Here is a 19,615-nt window from a genome sequence, read left to right as displayed (position 1 = left end):
TCTCCCACCTGGGACGCCAGCTTGGGGACGAGAGGACACAGCTATACCCTACCATCCAAGGAAGTTGAGGTGGGAGGTGGCAGGATCCACCTGCTTTAATTGAGCCATGCTGTGTGGGGAGTTGACTGGGCAGACTGAGGTTGGTGCTTTGGATTGAGGTTGGTGTTCTTTCCCTCAGCACCTGCATCTGCCTAAAGAAGTAAAAACCCTGACATTCTTTTGAAGTAATGGTACTTTGTTGGAGCTTAATTCTTTTTTTTTCCCCCCTGTACTGAGATTGAACCTAGGGGCTTTCCCACTGATGTATGTCCCCAGGCCTCTCTTGAAAAGTTTTGAGAAAAGATTTTGCTAAAATTGCCCAGGCTGGACTCCACTTGGGGTCCTCCTGCCTCAACCTATCAGAGTTCTGGGATTACAGGTGTGCATCACACCTTGTTGGGCCTAAAATTCTTGTAATAATAGCCAGTTTAACCTTACCTTTCTGAGTTAATGGGATGACAATTGAGATATTAGCAACACCCTTGGATAAACCTTTGGAGCATACTGGTGTGGAGTAAAAGTTTCTTAAAATTTCTTCCTGGAGCCTTTATCTCTTTTGCTAACTTTTCTGCTTTTTATCTTATTGCTTTAAGCTCCAACCTAAGAAGAGATTAACATTGGTAAAGCAGGGCAGAGGGCACGAGTTAGGGTGGCTGTGACCTGATTGTCACACAGGTCCTTTCTGGATTCCCTGCCTCTTACTGGGGTAAAAGGGTACTCAGCAGGAGTTCTGAGAGAGGAAGGAAGTCACTTCCAGGTGCACTGCTGGAAGACAGGATATGTGTGTGAATTCATTCTGGCCACTCTGAAGTGTGCTCACATTTACATAGTTTTTAGGAATTGGGCTGCATGGAATCATGGGGGCTGGTGAAGGGAGAACCAAGGATTGGATGTGTGTCCAAGGAGGAACACTGCAATTTGTTGATGTTTGCTCAGGCTGTGAGGTTGCCAGCTCCTCATGTGAAGTTCAGTAGCGATGAGAATGGTGCCTACAAATAGTCCTCCCAAGCCTAGTTTTCAATTGTCGCTTCCATTTCTTAATTTGGGATGAGAAGCACTCATTATTTTTTAAATCTAAAATGTCCCCGCCAAAGTCACCTGCGTGTGGAAGGTGCCTGGGTCTGAGGGGGCTGTAGTCACCATAGTCACCAGTGGATTCACCCATGGCTGAGTGCCCGGCTGAATGTCCTGGTGAAAGGTAGGACTCATGGGCTGAGCAGCTTTCTTCCTCCAGGCCCCTCTTCCATGTCCTTTGTGCCTTGGAGTCAGCTGAATGTGGACTGAATTCTCTAAAGACTGAGCAGAAAACACCTCTCCTTGTTTAAACTGTCTTCTGTGCTATTTTGTCCCAGCCAAGTGAAAGTGGGTAATACAGATCTAGGTGTAAGTCATAGCTTTGCTAAGCTGCTGAACTTCTGAACTTTAAATGGTTAATTGATAGAAAGAAGGTTATATTGTTTTTCCTGCAAATGTGAAAGTGAATGAGAAAGTCCATTGTACCACCCTGTACTGGTACACAGCCTGTGTTAGTTCTCGGGTCTCCCTGCTCAGCATGTGGGAAAGGCACTTGGCCACAAAGCCTGGGAAAAGAGAGGGTCTCATGGATCATCTGCTGCCTGGACCATCCATCAGCAGGGGGTGGGGCTGACCTGGGACACCTAACAAAGAGGACAAAATAGGCATTTCTAGCTGGTGGGAGCCTTCAGAGGGCAGATGGCCCTCGGGGCACTTTGTCTTGGCCAAGTAGGCAGAGAGGTCTATGGGCTACCCGACTTAAGACATCACTGAGATATTAGCGCCCTACATCTCAGAGGGCTTATGTTTTGGGAACTTGAAGAAATATGTCAATAGGCCTGCAGGAAAGCTTTTTCACATTGATGGAAAGTTCTTCTGTTTAACCATTTTCTTCTTAATGCATGAGCAAAACCTCCTAATTTATGAATGCCATAATTATGATATCTTAAAGATATTCAGCAGACAAAATAGAAAAGTGTTTTTCTTTTTTTAAGAAAGTGACTTTACCATAGGACTCAAATGCTTCAGAGATGCTGGAACTGATCATTAATTGCGAAGTATGTGGGCAGATATGTCTTATTTATTATTGTGTTCTCGGTGCCTGAAATATGGTAGGCATTTGATGGATATATTTGAAAGAATTAATGCTGACTTAGATTGGCTATAAATTATGTAGATAGGAAAAAGACAGAGATTCCTCTTCACTTCTGGAGAGCAGGGATCCAGGCAGTCTCTTCCTGCGTTAATTCAAACCCCTCACAAATATTCATGAGGCAGTCACTTGGTGCCATTTTTTGTTATTGCAGACATTGGCATCCAGACTGGCAGCCCCACCTCCCACAGGGGGACATCTTCCCATGGCTGAGACAGATGATAAGTAAGTGGATATTGCAACAGAAACTTAGGTAGTGATAACTGCTGCAGGAGACTTTTAAGGGTGATGGGGTGCAGGGGTTGTGAAGAGTGGTGGCCAGGAGGACCATGTGCAGGGGTGCTGGGGGAAGCAGATCTGCACAAATAGAGTGGAATGAGAGCCCCCAGCTGAGGAATGGCAAGAGCAGAGGTCTGAGCTGGGGGAAGAGCCTGGGCGGGTGGCCCAGAGGCCAAGGTGGTAGAGAGGTGATGAGGAGCATGTGACCCAGAGATTCCTACCAGGCAGTGTTCTCAAGTCTGTCTCTCCCACTTTCTGACTGCTTGAATTTTTTACTCTTCTCTTCTGCTATCCTGAAATAAAATTCCAAAATATCATAATCTTCCTATTCATCTAATTAGAGCAAATCAATATAATACCCTAATGTGAGAGAAGCAAAGGAAACGTTATAAGTAACATATAACCCCATATGTAAACACCGTGCTAGCAGTCTTCTTCCTTATAAGAATCATCTTGAATGCAGTAGCTACATAGGCAGCTCAACTTAGGCATCTGGCATGCTGGCTCAACTATCATGAGGGATGTTGTTTGCCAGCATTGTTATAACTTCCCAACTGGTGAACATTTATAAGTTGTTTTATTGAAGTGAAGCACATCTTGACTGGGCGTAGTGGTACACATCTGTATGCCAGGACTCTGGGAAGCTGAGACAGGAGGATCCCAAGTTCAAGCCCTGCTTGAGCAATGGCAGTTTAGAAAGACCTTATTTCAGACAAGATGCTAATAAAAGGGCTGGGGAAGATTTTCAGTGTGAAGGCCCTGGTTTAGTTCTTAGTACTGTAAAACAAACACCAACAAAGTAAACCTTGAAAAACACATAACGCATAATATTTTACATACCTGGAAAAAAGTTTAAGCCAGGCTGAAAACTCTCTGCCTTTATACATAAAAGGAGTTAGAGTCTAGGGTTTAGATACTAACAAGTAAGTTTTCACTAGGTCACTCCAAAGAAGCACACAACACTGACAATTCTTTGTGAAAGATGCTTCTGTGCACTGTAGAGTATCTACACCCCAGAGACTTTTCCTCTTTAGAGTCCGTGGTGGACCCCAACCCTCAGGACTACTCCATCAAATTTCAAATCATTCTGAGGAGCAACTCGAGCCCCTTAAGCAACCATTGTCACAGGACTTATAGGTCAGGCTTTTGAAGATTAGTGAAGCTCACTGGTAGGCTGGGAAAGAAAACGGCAGGTATTTGGCAGATAGGGTAAAGGGCTAAATTCGGCTATTGGTGGAGAACAGATGGGGGTGGAAATGCGGGCAGGCTTGCAGGTCTAGGCGCAGAGCTGTGCCAGAGCAGCAGGGAGGGTGTGGCACCGTGACTTCGAAGCTGGACGCTGCTGTCCCAGAGGTGGGTTGTTTTATAACAATGCCCACTTCAAAAGTGATTTATTATCTCTGGAGAGCTGACCTGGCATGGATCACTTATATTTTCCCCAGGAACTAGATATTTTTATTTATTGTCATTGCAATAGTTGTCACCTACTAGTGAGAAGGTTCATTTTGCTTATATTTAAAATCTGTGGTAAATAGAGCATACTCTCTAACACAGTACTGCAGTGTTTATATCCTGAATGGTTCCCATAAATTATAAGGGAACAGAGTGTCTTCTAACTTCTCTGTGTCCTCCTTGGAGGTTGGATGGTTCTTTTGCTTCTCTGATTGAGATACTGCACAGTAATAACTCATGGCAGAGAATGAATGATGAGACGGGGCAGTATTTTAAAAAGTTTGAAAACCACTGTCAAGGAAGTTGAAAGCCACAGCCACACTAGAAGCTGCAATTTCATGTGAATGTTGCAGACCTGGGTTTGAATAGGAGGTCTGGATCTTTACTGGTGTGATCAAGGGCAGGTATTGAGATTCTCTGAGACTCAGTTTGCTCACCCAGAAAATGACCTATGTAACACTCAGCATCACATAAGTTAAAAGGTGAAAATGTCTACATAGTTAGAGACCAGTAAACAGGCATGCCAGCCTGCTTTGTTTACAGACGGTTCTTCCAACCACTCTTCCTGTATTTCATGTGTCAGGATAGTTTCTTAGGGACTTTCAGTGAGGATTTGAAGGACTCAGCCATGGACCACTTACTTCTATCCCTGGAAAATGCTTGGGCATAATGCAGCCTTAGTGAAAGGAAAGAAATGCACAATGTAGTTTAGATAGGTCGCTGCAGGGGTGCTCTCTCTCCCTCAGTGAGCACTTAGGACTCCTGGATTTCTCTCTTGGGCTCTGAGCCTTACTCCAGTCCTGGGAGCTGGTCCTGTAGGCCTTGTGCACAGCCTGTGTGGAGCAAAGCGGAGCTTTGATGGGTAAGAAGGCAGGAGAGTCTATCAGAGGAAGGCAGGCTAGTGTCTTGAGAGATGAAATTAAGCTAAAGACAGCTGCCTGGGGTGTGGGAGGAGCTGCATTCCTGACTAGGATCCTTTCTGGGAAGACTTCCTGCCATAGATTCAGCTCCTTCTGATTCCCAGGGCAAGAAGTCACTAGCAACCCCTAATGTCTTTCTTTTGCTGCATGTATGGATCACTCCTTAGGAGGGAAATGGACCGTCTAAAATAGCAGACGATTTATAGCCAGCTCTATTTATCTTCAGAAAACCCGAAACGTTTTTCCTTTCAACTTACATGCAAAATTGTAACAGTGCTTTTTAAACTTTTTGGAATCTAAATGTGCCCCTAATGACTAGAAAGTGATTGCTTTCCCCAGTTTTCACAGTGCACAACCTAGAGTGGCCTTGCCACGCTGAAGCATTTTTCTGAAGTCTTCTACTTTATGCTGCATTCTCACTTTTGGATTCATGTTCAATATATCTGCACTCTTAAGGTGTAAAATTATTGCCTGGCCTCAAAATTTGAAGTAAGAAAGTAATTTCTGATATATCTCACATACAGGTTCCTGGAAAACCTTACTTATAAAGGCACAGAGTTGAAAATGATTTCTGGGTCTCTATGTATCCTTTCAGAGTTAAAAAGAGAGGTGATCTAGAAGTTGAGCAACTGAAAGAAAGCAGGGTTGAATTAATAAACATTAATTCACTATTTATTCTGCATACATTAATTTAGTTTACACTGCGCGTTAACCATGCGAAGTAGCAGCTAAGAAGAGACAGAAATTATCTCACAAACAGATGCAGAATTGTAACTGACTGAGAGCTCTAAGGAGCAAAAGGATCTGTGGCTGGGGGAGTGGACCTGTGCGGGGAGGTCAGCAAGCTTCCTCTAGGATTTTTCTCTGACTTGAATCTAAATGCTAAGTGGGAAATAACTACCCATGATGAAGAAAAGAACTTTCTAGATAGAAAGGCAGCACATGCTAAGGTCTTGTGGTGGGAGGGGAAATGACAGGTAAAAGCTCACCTGGCTGGACTATAAAGAGAAAGAAAGAAGGTGACATGAAGTGATGTGGGGAAACACATGAAGACCCCAGAAGGCCCTGCTGTCTTAAAGGGCTTTTGTCCTTATCCCAGAACAATGAGAAACCCCTGAAGGAGTTTAAGCCAAAAAATAACATGATCAGAATTGCATTTTGGAATGATTACTCCAGCTGTTGCTCAAGGAGCAGAATGGAAGGCTAGCAGGATAGCTGCTGGAGCTAAATTAGAAGTTTCTATCAGAAGTTGTTGAGAAATTTGTTGTTAGGTTGGCTTGAGTGAATAATGGTGGTGGTGGAAGTGGTGGACGTAGAGAGAAGCAGATAATTTTATAGACGTTTGTGAGCTAAGAGATGCAGGCTTTGTTGGAAATGGTCCAAAGGCGGAGGCATTGAGAAGTGCGGCTCTGAGATTCTGCTTTGGTTACCGTACATGAAGTCAGGAAACAGTAGAAGGCCAGATTTGAGGATCGAAATGGTCAGTTCAGTTTTGAGTTTCCAGTTTTGAGATGCTATTGAGATACTCAAGAAGCAACATTACATTTTTATTCAGTCTGGAGCTGAGTCATGGTCTAAAATAATTTAAGTTTGGGATTCATCTGTGTGCGGGTACAACTTGAAGCCAAAGATATGAATGAGATCACCTAGAGTCACGTGCGGAGGGGAGAGAAAAGGCCTAAGGATCATGTAAGAGGGGCCCCAACATTTAGCAGAGTAGAGGAAGAGAGTTAGTGGGGCTTGGCAGGAGAGTAGAGGGGAAGCCAGAATATTGGAATTTATGAAGTTAAGGGAAGGAAATGTTTAAGAAAGGATGTAATTGAGCATCAAATGCTATTGAAAAGTCAAAAACCGTGATAGCTAAAATATGTCCATCAGATGAAGGGATATGGAAACTCCCTTTTGGTTTCTTTGGGTACCAGGGTTACAAACCAGAGGTGAGGATACTGCACAGGGAGCGGCAAGTGAGAAAACTGGGGGAACAAACAATGGTCACTCTTGGAGTTCGGCTGAGAGGGGCTGAGGAGAGGGTGATGAGCTGGGAGACACACAGTATGATCAAACTATGAGGTGCATGTTTAAATTTTAAAATTTTACTCTAGTAAAAGACACACTGTCATTAATACCACTCAAAATACTCCCCCTGTCTCACCCCATATTCTTTGCCACTTTCTGAAGCAGTTCTGGAAGCTCTCTTTCAGGATTATCTCTATGATTTGTGGTCAGAAATACAGTGGATGCTGCCTCCAGATGCCAAGCAGTGGAAAGACGGGCACTTAGAAACATGGTGGTGTATCCTCTTCCGCCTTAGTCACCGGGTCTGTCACCGTGCAACTTGCGGCTCTTTCTCTAACTCAAAATGACCCCGAAGGTAAATATTTTGAAGTGACTGAGAACACCGAGGCAGCTACAACAGTGCAGCAAAAGTGTAACACAACTTTAAAAATTAAACATGCATCATATTTGTGTATTCTGTGAAGAATCTCTTGTTTCTTCATTTTTAACGGTTCAACTCTGGAAAATTCCTCACAGAAATAAAATCACAGCAGTGCTGTGCCCTCTTCCGACTTTCAATGAGGATCCATTCATGACCTTAGCTGCATTTATGGCTCCATCCATTTTATTTGCTTTTTAGTGGGAGAGACATGAACTTATTAGAAAAGCATTGGGTATAAAATTGAGAAATAGAGTTTGAATATTCAAAAGACAGAGACAAAAAAAGGGCAAATGCCAGCCCCTTTCTGAGAAGGTGAAATGTGCACAGGACCTATAGTACAGGTGAGTGGACTGGCTGCGGGTAGCTGGAGGGTCAACTCCCCTGTCGCTGTTGGGTGGGAAAAAGATGGATATGCAGATGGAGATTTGGATGTGTGACGCCTGGTGTGAATAAGAAGTAGGTTGGGGATTAAAGATATATGAGACAATTTCAACCCCTGGAGTGGTAGTGGCGGCTCCTCGTCCTGATCCTGCTTTCAAAGTCAGCTGTCATGGTCTTGGGAGAGAAGGCAGAGTGCTGGCTGTTTGAAGAAAGCCTAGAAATTTGCACTAGTTTTATTATGGACAGTGAGAGAATGCTACTATAGCTGAGAGATATAGAACGTTTAGTGGGTGTTAAGTGTTAAGGACATTTGCAGGAGCTCTTAAGAACAGCTTCAATTTACATATATACATATTCAGATGTGCTCAGTTTATTAATTTATTTGCCTTTGTATCAATAGAAGGGTATTACTCTATTCCCTATTGGAGGACTGTGTCTGTGAGCATGTATAGGTGTGTTTCACAGATGGTGTGGATTTCACAGTCTGCTGAATGTGTGGTCAGAATATGTATGTCACCCAAAAGAGGTGGTTTCAGTTTTTAAAAGATGTGTCTGAGTCCATTGTTACCTAAGTCACATTAATTGGTTCAGAGCGCCACCTGCTGGAATACTTGTGCATATTTACCAACCAGATTTGTCTGAAAAATTCTGAAATCTGTATTCTTGAGAAAAAGCCAGTGTTTTACTTACAGCATTTCCCCCTGTATATTCTGTTTCACTTTCTTGGACATTTTTAATTACTAAATTTTTGTTTCAAAGCAATATCATTGCGCTCTTTTTTTAAAAACATGATTTTGGTCTTTTTGTCAAATAGATATGTCTTATTTAAATGCGTTTGTTGTCTCTGCACCTCATTCACCATCTATAGATTAAAGAAGAGAAGAGAAATGCTGTATTTATCTGAAATGGTATGAATAAAAAATAGGTTGGGGATTAAAGATATATAAATTACAAATGACACAGAGACCAGATTTGAAAAGGTTAAAGAATACTTTATTTAGCAGTCACTGAAGTTTGAATCTTTATCCTACTCCAAATACCTTTCCTATAGTATTTTCTTTAAGTAAAACATGGGTAAAGTAGTCTGCTATTAATGATTTTTAAAGAAGAATGTGTCTTTTCCTGAGTATGGTGTCAACTAAAATCTTTCAGGTCTTTAAGTCACACTACTAAGCTGCTGTCAAGGTCTAGATTTTCATTAAGTTGTTTCTCTCAACCATATTTATTCACTGTATGAGAAAGAGCAGAAGTGAATCATTCTGACCACTTATTCTGTTATACTTCTGTCAGTAATTCTTAATTAGTATTCATTTGTGTATCTAAATTCACACAGAATTTAGAGAAACACCAGTATAAAATATACTGAACCATTGTGTAAGACAAATAGCATGTGTTCACTTACTTTGCCAGTCTTTATGAAGTGCCTACTGTGCCGAGAATCTGTGAGAGACACAAGGTTCTCAGGGGGACAAGACAAGCTTGGTCCTGCACTGAGGAGGATGTTGCTTAAGCCATTCTGTAAGGTATGTGAGCTCCCTGTCACAGGAAGTGCAGGAGATCCTCCCGGAAGAAGTGGGGTTAACTCTCGAAGAAGCGGGGAACAGAAGCCAGGTGGGCTCTGAGACTTAAGCTTAACACTGACAGCTGGAGGGCCTGAGAAGCCTTTGTAAGGAGTGTGGATTTTATCCTAGCAGCGAGTACAGCAAATGAAAGATTTTAGATGTGTATGGGTGGAGAAATGAGTGACCGTGCTCAAATTTATGGTTTTACAGAGATTGTTCCAGCTGGGATTTGGGGAAGCCGGTTGGACACCAATTTGAAGGTACATGGAGTCTGGCATTGACTTGGGCTAGGATAGCAGAGAAGGAACGGACTTGAGAAGTATTTAGGGCACTGGATGCATAAGACTTGGGAATTGACTCTAAGAAGGAAAAAGAAGATGAGAATGCAAGATTATTCCTAGCTGTGCTCTTTGAGCAAATGGGAAGTGACATTTGATGAGGCCAGGAGTTAGCTTCTCAAAATTGTCAGGAAGGATGAGTGTTTCCGATTGAGACACGTTGGATTTGAGGTGTCTGAAGTTATAAGTAGTTCTGCCCAGCAGACTGCTGGTAGATGAGCCTGGAACTCTGAAGAAAAATCTAGGCCAGGGACACCAATTAAGGGGTAATCAGACCAGTGACAGTAAATTGATGCGGTGGGAGTGGTCGATATCCTATCGAATGTAGGGCATGGGAAGAGGAATGGCTGAGAGGAGTCCTGAGGAAGCCATCATTTAGTATATTCATGGGGGTAAAAGCCAGGAAGTGAGAATGGCTGGAGATACAGGAAAAAAATCAGGAGCGCTGATGCCAGAGCCAATGAAAGGCGGCTTTTGGTAAGAGGAAGAGTTCAGCAGTGTAGATGGGGCTGGTGAGGGGAGGTGTTTTCTTTTGAGTGTCCTAACATGAGGCGTGTCTGGAGATGCTCAGTGCAGTGAAGGAATAGACTCCAGCAAGTCCCCAAATGAGTGAGAAGTGAGCAGGTGTGGGTAGTGAGTATATACAATGAAAGTTATTGTCACATAGTAAGGTTGGGGATAAAGTGGGGGATGCAGTGAAGAGTAGGGTACAGGAGTGGTGCTGTTGCTGGGTTGTCTTTTGGAAATATTTAAGTGCTCTTGGAAATTATCCTATAGATAAAGACTCAGGGAACAGAAGAGGGAACGGTCAATAGTTTAGTTCCTAAGAAGACAGTCAAAGGTGATAATGATGATTAAAAGATCATCCTCTCTTTCTTTGTGCAGGACCTGTTCTAAGAGCATTACTTTATATAATTCTTGTACAACTTTTCTGAAAGAAATAATGATTATGATTATGGTCAGGATTTTTCTACTAGGGATTGAACCCAGTGACTTCACACTGAGCTACATCCCTGGCACTTTTTAGTTTTTGTTTTTTGACAGGGTCTTATTAAGTCATTCAGCTGCCCAGGCCAGCCTCAAACTTGCAATCCTCCTACCTAAGCCTCCCAGAGTGCTGGAATTACAGGCATGAGCCACCACATATGGCCTGTTATGTTATTGTTTGAAATGAGGAAACTGAGGCACAGATTCTATAGCTGATAGCTGGTAAGGAGCAAGGATTTGCACCTGGGGAGTCTAGCTGGAAACTTCCACGGTCAGCCACAGTGCTTTGCACAATCTAGCTGGAAACCGAAATAGGAAGTGTTCTCATTTGCTGTTATAACTGAAAGAAGTCAGACAAGGCAAGTACGGGGGAAGCAGGACAGAGACAGAGGGGGTTCAAGACACTGGCGTGTAGTTCTGTGGGGGGCCATTGAAATGAAGCGAGGTGGGTGGTGTGGGAGTGAAGTCAGAAGAGTGTAGATCCATCAAAACGCACACACACAGTGGGATCGACTTAATGAACTAGCTGTAATAGTGCGAAGCCATTATTCTGCAAGTATGGTATATTTGATGTATTATTTTACATAAAGGAAAGGATCTGAATTAGCGGTTGCAGTAGAGGCAAAGTGTAATGGCCCAATAGGTTGCTTCCGAGGTTTAACCATTACGAAGCATGCTGCTGTGAGACTGGGTATGCACTTACTGTATCCCTGAAATATGATGGTGTTAACTCCTTCAGGAAGATACCTAGAAGGGGAATAGCTGGCTCAAATGAAATTTCTGTTTTTTGTTTTTTGAGGAATCTTCATGGTGATTTCCATGGTGGTTTTATGAGTTTACATCCCCACCAACAATGTAGAAAAGTTTTCCCCATGATCAATGTAATCATTTTGTACTATTAAAAATGAAAAGAAACCAAACCATAAAAAACAAAAGTTTAATGGAGTTTGAAAAGTTAAAGAAGGGCCGAAGATACAGCTCAGTGCCTGACAAACACAAGGTCCTGAGTTTGATTCCAGGTACCAAAATAAATAAAATTAAATTTAAAAAAGTTAAAGAAAAGATAGCATAACATTCTGGACACATTAGTGAGGAAAATGGCAGGAACACAGCTGGAGAATTGTGTGTGTGTGTGTGTGTGTGTTGGAAAAAAATAAAAATCATAATCTTTCTCTCTTAAAAGAAATTGGCTTATGTGATTATAGAAGCTGAAAAGTTAAGATCCAAGAAAACCAATGGCGTAGTACTTCCAGTCTGAGATCAAATCCCTGAGAACTAGGTGAGCTACTGCTGTAAATTCTAACTCAAGTGTAAGTCTGAAAGTCAAAGAAGATTATGTCCTAGATTAAAGGCAAGTAGGCAGGGAGAAAGCTTTCTTATTAGTGGTCTTTCTACTCAGGTCTCTGACAGACTGGGGAAGGTAATCTGTTGAACTCAGTCTGCAGATTCAAAATGGTAACCTCATCCACACTCAGGAATAATGTTTAACCTAGTAGCTGGGTACTTTGTGATTGAGTTGAGTTGATTAAAAATGTAACTATCACATACACATTCTTAATTATACAAAAACTCTCTATATTAGCATTTGGTCTCCATTGTAAAATGAAGGGGTGAACTTCATTATTTTTACTGGCCTTTCATGTTTTAAAGCACAGTTTCAGCTCTTTAGGGTTAAAAAATATCATATTGCTGCTCTTACCAGAGTACAGTTTAGAAGTAATCTAAACTGTCTCTGTGGATCCATAGGTCACATTTAAAATCAGAAGGTTATCTAATCAGAGGGTTATCTACTCCCTCCCTGCCTACTTATTGGCTATTTTATTTTCCTAATCCTATGGTTTCAGTGGGGCTGTCTTAACAGCACAGCCACAGGGACATGTCTGCCACAAGCTTACTGCCCTAAGAGTCTGCGTGGGTCCAGAAAGGTCCTTTCTGACACAGCTGTTCTCCTCTCTGAAGAGAGTTTTCACTTAGATTAATGCAGGGGATATATTCAAGTTGTTCTTATTCTGATGCATTTAAAGGTGGGCTGTGCGGGTCTTTTATAGTACCTGTGCCTGATGTAAACAGATGCACTTCCCGGAGGTGGAGGGTTGCAGGGAGGTGATGTTCTTAACTGTGGTGCCTTTGTCTAGTATATAGCTAAGACAGGGTAGGGTAGCAGAGCAGCAAATAGAGCCTTTGATGAATCCCCTCTGGCTGGAGGATCTAGAGAGGAGCCAGGAGAATCATCCTGATCTTAGAAACGCACGCTCTGTCTTTGCTCTGCTCCGGTGCCCTTCCTCTGTATTCCCACTTGGCAGCTTCAGATGGCCTTTGCGATGTCAGCCCCTTTCTATAGCCCTTCCTGACTTGCTGGCCCACATGCACCAAGTAGGTCAGGGGTTCCTTCTCCACCCATCACTTCCCGTGTGTCTCTCTCTGCTGTGTCATTCACCGCGCTATGCTTCTGGTTTATTTCTGCCTTGACAACACAGTGGCTGACAAGCACAAGGTGACAAACTCTTTTATAATGAAGTCCCTGCTTTATTTATTTGTTTGATTGGTGATAAACATGTTAGCATCTTGCTTTCATCAACATATCCAACAACCTTTTCAGGCCAGGCACTGCCCCAAGAGACAAGGGCACCCTAGTAAACAAGACGTGGCAAAGTCCTGCCTCTCATGAAGTGAGGGTTCTGGCAGGAGAGACAGACAAAAATGAGAGCTGAAGGGGAGAAACGAAGTGGTTTGTTGTGAGGGGCACTGATGTGAGACCGTAACAGAGACATGGAAAAGTGTGCTTGGCTAGATGAACAAAAAGCCATGTAGCTGGGGACAGTGCTGAAATGCAGGGCGTTGAATACTCTGGGCACAGTCAGAGCAGCAGAGAGTCCTGAGTTATGTGTGAGTGGAATAAAGCAAACTGGGGAAGAGAACACATGCCCCGGGCTAGGATCTGAGAAGGGAGGACCTGGGAGCACAGTTAGGGAGCAAGGCCACCAGCAAGGTGCAGACTACTGTTTTGGAATAATCTAGTAGCACTGAAAATGGAACAATGTTAATTTGAGACGTTATTTTAAAGATAAGAATCATTTGGATTTGTTGATTTTTTGTTCAAACAAAAGTCTTATTTAAGTCCTGTTTGTTGATTTAGGGATTCCTGTTTGCTGATTTGAGGAGGTTTGGAAAAAGGAGAAAGACATGGGCTAGAGAAAAATAGTTCCATTTGCATTTGAGATATAAGTTATTCAAGAGCAAGATACAGATGGAAATGTGTGTGTGTGTGTGTGTGTGTGTGTGTGTGTGTGTGTGTAAACGAATGAGATCATTTAGAGAAAATATAGAGAAAAGTAAAAAGGGCTCCGAGATCTTTGGAACTATAAGATTTGAAATTTAAGTAAAGAAAAATGTACCGTTAAAGGAGACTGAAGACAAACAGGAAGTGGGTGGTTGGGAAAGCATGAAAGAAGAAGTCTATAAAGAAGCGAGAATGCTGGTACCTGAGCCTCAGTGGGATGAGGGTGGAGAAGGACCCTGACCTGCCCATGGCGCGGAGGTGGGTGGGTGGTCAGCAGCAGGAGCTTCGGTGAGTGGTGAGGCCTGACGCCGGGTTACGAGATGAAAAGAGCAAACAAGTCCATGAAATAGAGAAACAGTGTGTGAAGGGCCCTGCCAAGAAGTCTGGTTATGAGTAAGAACAGAGAAATGGACAAGCAGTTAGGGTGAGATACGCCGCAGTGAAGAGTTGGTACATTTTTAGTGAAAATGGCAGATTGTGTTTTTATGCCAGTGAAGATAATTCAGGAGAGAGGCAGAGGCTGAAGTCTCAGGAGGAAAAAAAAAAAAAAAAAGACTGACGCCTTCTAAAATTTGAGGAAAGATGGCTTGCAGAATCCAAGGGGTAGGAGGAGCTTTGGTGGGCGGAGCTTCCTTCTCCCTCCTGTAACAGAGGGAGGAGCACAACCTGAGTATGGAGTAGTAGGTGAATTTGCAGATGCAAAGACCTGAGGCTTCATAGCCAGTGATTTCCATTTTCCCACAGAAACATGAGATAAAATCATCAACTTAGAAGAGGTGAGCGAGTTACTGAATCTCTTCTTCTGATGAAAATGAAACTATATTTTCTTATTACTGAGATAGTCAGTGCCTGTCTTATTTGTCAGTACACCTTGAATTTTTACTTTTTTCTGGCATGAATGGGTTTCTATGCATCTCTGCTTTTTCCTCTCCAAAAGTAGTTTGTTGTGGCAGTAAATAGTTTTTTGATGAGATTCAAAATATTGCATCCTTTTTGGTGACATTAAATGCACCCAAATCATCCTTGTAGGGCAAGGAGCTGGTCAGAACAGTCAACTATGTAAGTTGAGAAAAATTGATTGTTGGAGTTTATAGAGGGGCTTTTAAAAGGCTTTAGAGGAGACAGATATATGAGAAACTGTTTTTTTAAAGCAATGTAGAAAGAAAGGAAAAATGGTGATGACTGATGGTATAGTTTACCTTGTGCTGTGCTTTTGGGTATGTAACACTCGTTTCTGTATTCCAAAAAGTTTTTAATAAAATTTTGGTTACTGGCTGTGTTAGTCCATTCAGGGCACTATGACAAAATACTATAGACTGAGTCACTTATGAACAGAATTTATTTTTTATAGTAGTGGAGACTGGGAAGTCCAAGGTCAGGGCAAATTCAGTATCCAGTGAGGCCTCGATTTCTGGCTCACAGATGGCACTTTCTTGCTATCTCTTCAGGAACAATTCTCCAGTGCCTCTTTACGAGCACTGATCCCATTAGAGATGCCAGGAGGGAATGAAGCCGCTGAATCATGGGTTGTATTCCTGCTCAGCTTTGCCAAGATATGCTTTGTTGCTTTACAAAGTGATTGTCTCAGTTTTATATTTTCATTACTGAAATACCAGACATTTTGTCTCCCAAAAGCCCCATCTCTAAATTCCATCACCTTGCGGGCTAGGATTTCAACACACGCCTTTTGGGAGGATGCAGGCATTCCAACCACAGCGTAGTTGAATCTGACACTGTGATGCTACTTAAATCAGAGAGAGGCTACCCAAGAGTCCCAGTACACATTTGAGTTACTTTTCTAAATTATGAAACAAATATACTGACCCAGAGGTATACATAATGCTAATGAACAATCTAGAAAGTTAATGATGACCATAAAATAAGCGCTCAAAATCCTACCGACCAGATTAAATGAGAACATTTCCATTTCTGAAAAGATTCTTGGGGCAGCAACCTCCTTCCTAGCACCCTGTTCCACACTCTAGCGGTGAGTACTCATTCCCTTAATTTTCTTTGGAGTTTTGTCTCAGATGTGGCAATCCATAAATGTTTTTGTTATTTTTAACTTTATATTATATATATTTATATAACATGGAGCATACTCTTTCAGGAGTTCTTTTTCTTCCCTTCATCATTACATTTTTGAGAGTTTTCCACACACTTAGGCACAACAAGGTTTATGTTTACCAGTGTATAGTGCTCCGTGGCATAGTACAATTTATTAATGTATTCTGCCTTTGATGGACAAATGGCTTGCTTCCAGTTTCTTTTTGTTATGGAAAATGCTACTGGAATGCATTTGTTCCTCCTGGAGCAAATTATTTCAGGTTTCTAATACCTGGAATATCATTGCCAAGTCAGAGTTTATATCCCTGTTCACCTTCACCATCTTATGCTTTCGTTCTCTACAGAGTGATTTTGCTAATGTTAGGATGGCATTATTGGAATTATCAGAGACTTGGCAAACTGTAGGTAGAGACAACACCTTGTCCTGTAGATCCAACCACATGCAGTGTGTTTTCGTCTTTGTTTGCTTTCCTTCTTCTGTAACCCCAGTTTAGCCCAGGAGGTAGTTCTTGTCGCATGATTGTGTTCAGAGGACTTCAAGAAAACAGAATAACAAGTACCAAGAATTTCAAAGTAGGAGGCAAAAAAGAAGGGAACTATTCCTATTTTTTGAGAGTCTGCAATATGCATCAAGCAATTTAGGGAAAGGAGCTGACTTGGAAATATTTTGATCAAAATTCCCATACCAAGAACTAAATTTTTATAAGCACTTTGTGGCCAGGAACTTCCATAGTCACAGTAGGACTGATTTTTGAGAAGTGTATTTATTTCTACTACTTTGTCCAAGAGGATGTGAAAATAAATGTCAAAAATTCCAAGGTCTTGACACTCAGACAAGCTTTGGCCTTGTGTTCCCTGAAGCAACATCTCTCCCTTTGTATCTTTCTGTTTTGCCTGTTTGCCTAGCAGGACAACCTCGAGCCATTCCCATTAGAAAAGAGCCCCTACTCCTTACAAGGGCCTGAAAAATAGATACTGTTCCAACAACAGAAAGGAGCAAAGTGAGGTTCAGAGCAGCAGGTACTGCTAGACTGCAGATCTGAGAGACAAAGCTATGCCTGCCTCTGTGCTTGCTGCCTGCATCTCTTCCTGGCCTTCCAGTCTTTGTTCTGTCATTTGTCACCAGTGACACTGAAAAAGTATATTGTCCTGGTTGAGCTTTACATGGTTTTAATAAACAGTTCGCATAGCTTTAGTAAACATTTATTAAACAATACAAATCGTGACAGGGATTTTTACGTTCTAGTCCGAACAATGTCATGGTTCTGCAAGAATATTTCTCCTTGACAATGGGATTGTTATTGTTTTTATACCTGACTCCTGAGTCTAGTTGCAGCCTCAGGTGAAGCATGAATTTCACCTGTTCTGCGTCTAGTATGTGCCTGCGGTTAGGCAGGTCCTGGCTATAAATTTTGCTGTGATGTGGTGCTTATTGCTTATTTCCCTTTCATCCTGTTTTGCTGGCAGAGAACGTATTTCCTCCTTTCATGGTCAGAGTTTTTCGTGGAGATTTTCGTAAGATATGTTGTGACCAAGTCATAACATACTCTGGCGCTGATATTTGACTCTGAGAAGCAGCCTGGCTTGGCAGCATCACCAGCATGACAATTATCTGCTCCCCGGGGAGGCTGCTCTCCCTGTGGTCCAGGCTCTTTATGTCTCCAGTCACACCTTGCCTGCTAACAGAGGAATCAGCAGAAAAGAGGTACTGTTCAAATGAGGGGAAAATAAGAAAACCAGTCTCTGTCTTAGTGTGGCTGGAATGATTCACTGCCACCCCCTAGGATGCTTGTGGAGGTTACATTTCCAGAGCTCCTCCCCTCTGGCTGCCTCATGAGCTAGGCCCACCAGCTTCCCTCTTCCTCTCCGAAGTGATGGTGTGTCCCCCCCTCGCCCCCGCCCCGGGACTTCTGATACCTGGGGAAGGCAAAGGCTGGGGACCTGTTCTCTGTGACTGCCTGTCCCAACAGCACAGTGGAGCAAAAGGAGATTCTGGACTGTCATGGTTTATGTCTAGGTCCCCCAGGCCTCATGAGTTTGAATTGTGCATTTGTTATTTGTTCATTGTACAGTGCTTGGATTGATGGTGTTAGTGCTACACCGAGTTAAGGGTGGAGCCAGGATGTGATGTAATGGCAGGAAGAAGGTATGTCTTGCTCTTTGATAGTTCCTGTTTGCTATTTGCGGCCGCCGTGAACTGCAGCCCAGCCGTAACCGCCTGTCTTGGAGCCAACTGAGTGTGGACTGAAATCTCCAAAAACTGTAAGAAATAAACCTTTCCTTTCCCAACTTGGGCTTCAGGTATTTTGTCTCAGCAAGTAAAAAGTAACTAAGACATGGACCTTCCTGGGAATGTCATAATGTATGAAGAGGTATATTAGAAATCTTGGGTTTCTTTTTTGCAGTTGGTTGCCCTAGAATCTTATTTCCTCTACTGTCATGTCTAGGAAGAGATTTTCAAAAAATAATCAAGATTGCAGAGAGTGACAATAGATAAGAGGCCAGAAAAGGGTCACAGTCTAGAAAAGGGGCTGGAAAGCTTTATCCATAAAAGGCCTGGAGGCTTTTGGGGCCCTTTCTGTCTCTGGTCTATATTCTTTGTTTTGATTTGCAGTCCTTTTTTAAAAAAAAAATGTAAAAACCATTCTTAGCTCAGATACTTAGAGAAGTAGGCCACAGACTAGATTTGGCCTGTAGTTTGCCAAGTACAGTTCTATAATCGCATCTTCATTTTTTTTTTTTTTTTTCTTTTCTTTTCTTTTTTCTTTTTTTTTAGACAGGATCTCGCTATATAGCCCAGGCTGGTCTTGATCTCACAGTCATCCTCCTGCCTCAGCTTCCCGAGTACAGGAATTACAGGCATGCACTACCATGCCCCGCTTGCTCCTCACTTTTATAGCCACAAAACTAAAGAAAAAAATCTTAAAAAGACTTCATATGTTAAGTTTCGAGAGGAAGCAGTGAATAAATATGAATAATTAGGAAAGAATTTCTGCAAGACAAAATGAACTCAGGAGAGGAAAGAAAGGACAGATTGTAAGAAAGAGGCAGGACAAGGGATGAGCACTGACTAGAGTCTTGAACAAAGTTGAAAATCTGGGAAAATGGAGCAATTTAGATTTTCTCCTACTCACAGTGACAAATGTGCACCAACCCTGTTGTCCTGTAGCAGATTTGCATGGTGTTTGAGAAGGAATTTGCTTTTGTGACTCATAGCATTCCTTTTAATTTATGTGGTAGGTCACCAGCTTTGCTCACATTCCTGACACCTTACAATGAATGCTGTGATCCTGCTTATTTGTTAGCTTTCATACTTCAAAAAAAAGAGGGAACCAGTGAGAAATCTTCTTTGCAGATTGACAGGAGAGGGGGGCAGGGACAACCGCCGTAGTCATGGGGAGCTTTCTGTGCACTGGGCAGCACATGCAGTTACACAGCGTGCCGTTTAATAAAGTAGGAGTTATTTTCCCAGGATAATCGCACATCAGAAAATATTTGAAGTGGAAAAAGGAAAATCTGAATGTGAACAGAGAGGCAGTAGGTCTCACAGGGAAAACAAGAAATGAGTCTCAGACAGACTGCAAAAACAGATAAACAGGCCACTTCTTTTTTGCTTGAAGATGTTTGGGAAAAAGAGAATTAAGTATCTTTAATAATATTAATCTGGGTCTGGTGACATACCTCTGTACTCTTGACATGGTGGGAA

At 42.3% G+C, this 19,615-nt stretch overlaps 1 protein-coding gene across 8 annotated transcripts in view; it reads left to right on the top strand.

The window, feature by feature from the left end:
- LOC101788815 (interferon-inducible protein AIM2) overlaps window positions 1–19,615 on the top strand; it is a 137,526-nt gene that overhangs the window by 1,350 nt on the left and 116,561 nt on the right. For 2 of the 8 annotated variants that reach the window (XM_013149179.3, XM_063253480.1), the window contains exon 1: window positions 18,024–18,171. The exons of 2 other annotated variants lie outside the window; for them this stretch is intronic. The gene's annotated coding sequence lies outside the window, so the exon portion shown is untranslated. Of the gene's footprint in view, window positions 1–14,504; window positions 14,619–18,022; window positions 18,172–19,615 lie in introns of those variants that run through there. 4 more of the 8 variants (XM_063253484.1, XM_063253485.1, XM_063253481.1 and 1 more) reach the window with 4 other exon arrangements.

This window comes from Cavia porcellus, unplaced genomic scaffold, assembly GCF_034190915.1.
Source record: "Cavia porcellus strain 051 isolate PalLab524CR breed Dunkin Hartley unplaced genomic scaffold, mCavPor4.1 scaffold_7, whole genome shotgun sequence".
Taxonomy (NCBI): Eukaryota; Metazoa; Chordata; class Mammalia; order Rodentia; family Caviidae; genus Cavia; species Cavia porcellus.
This window is presented reverse-complemented; position numbering and strand designations above follow the sequence as displayed.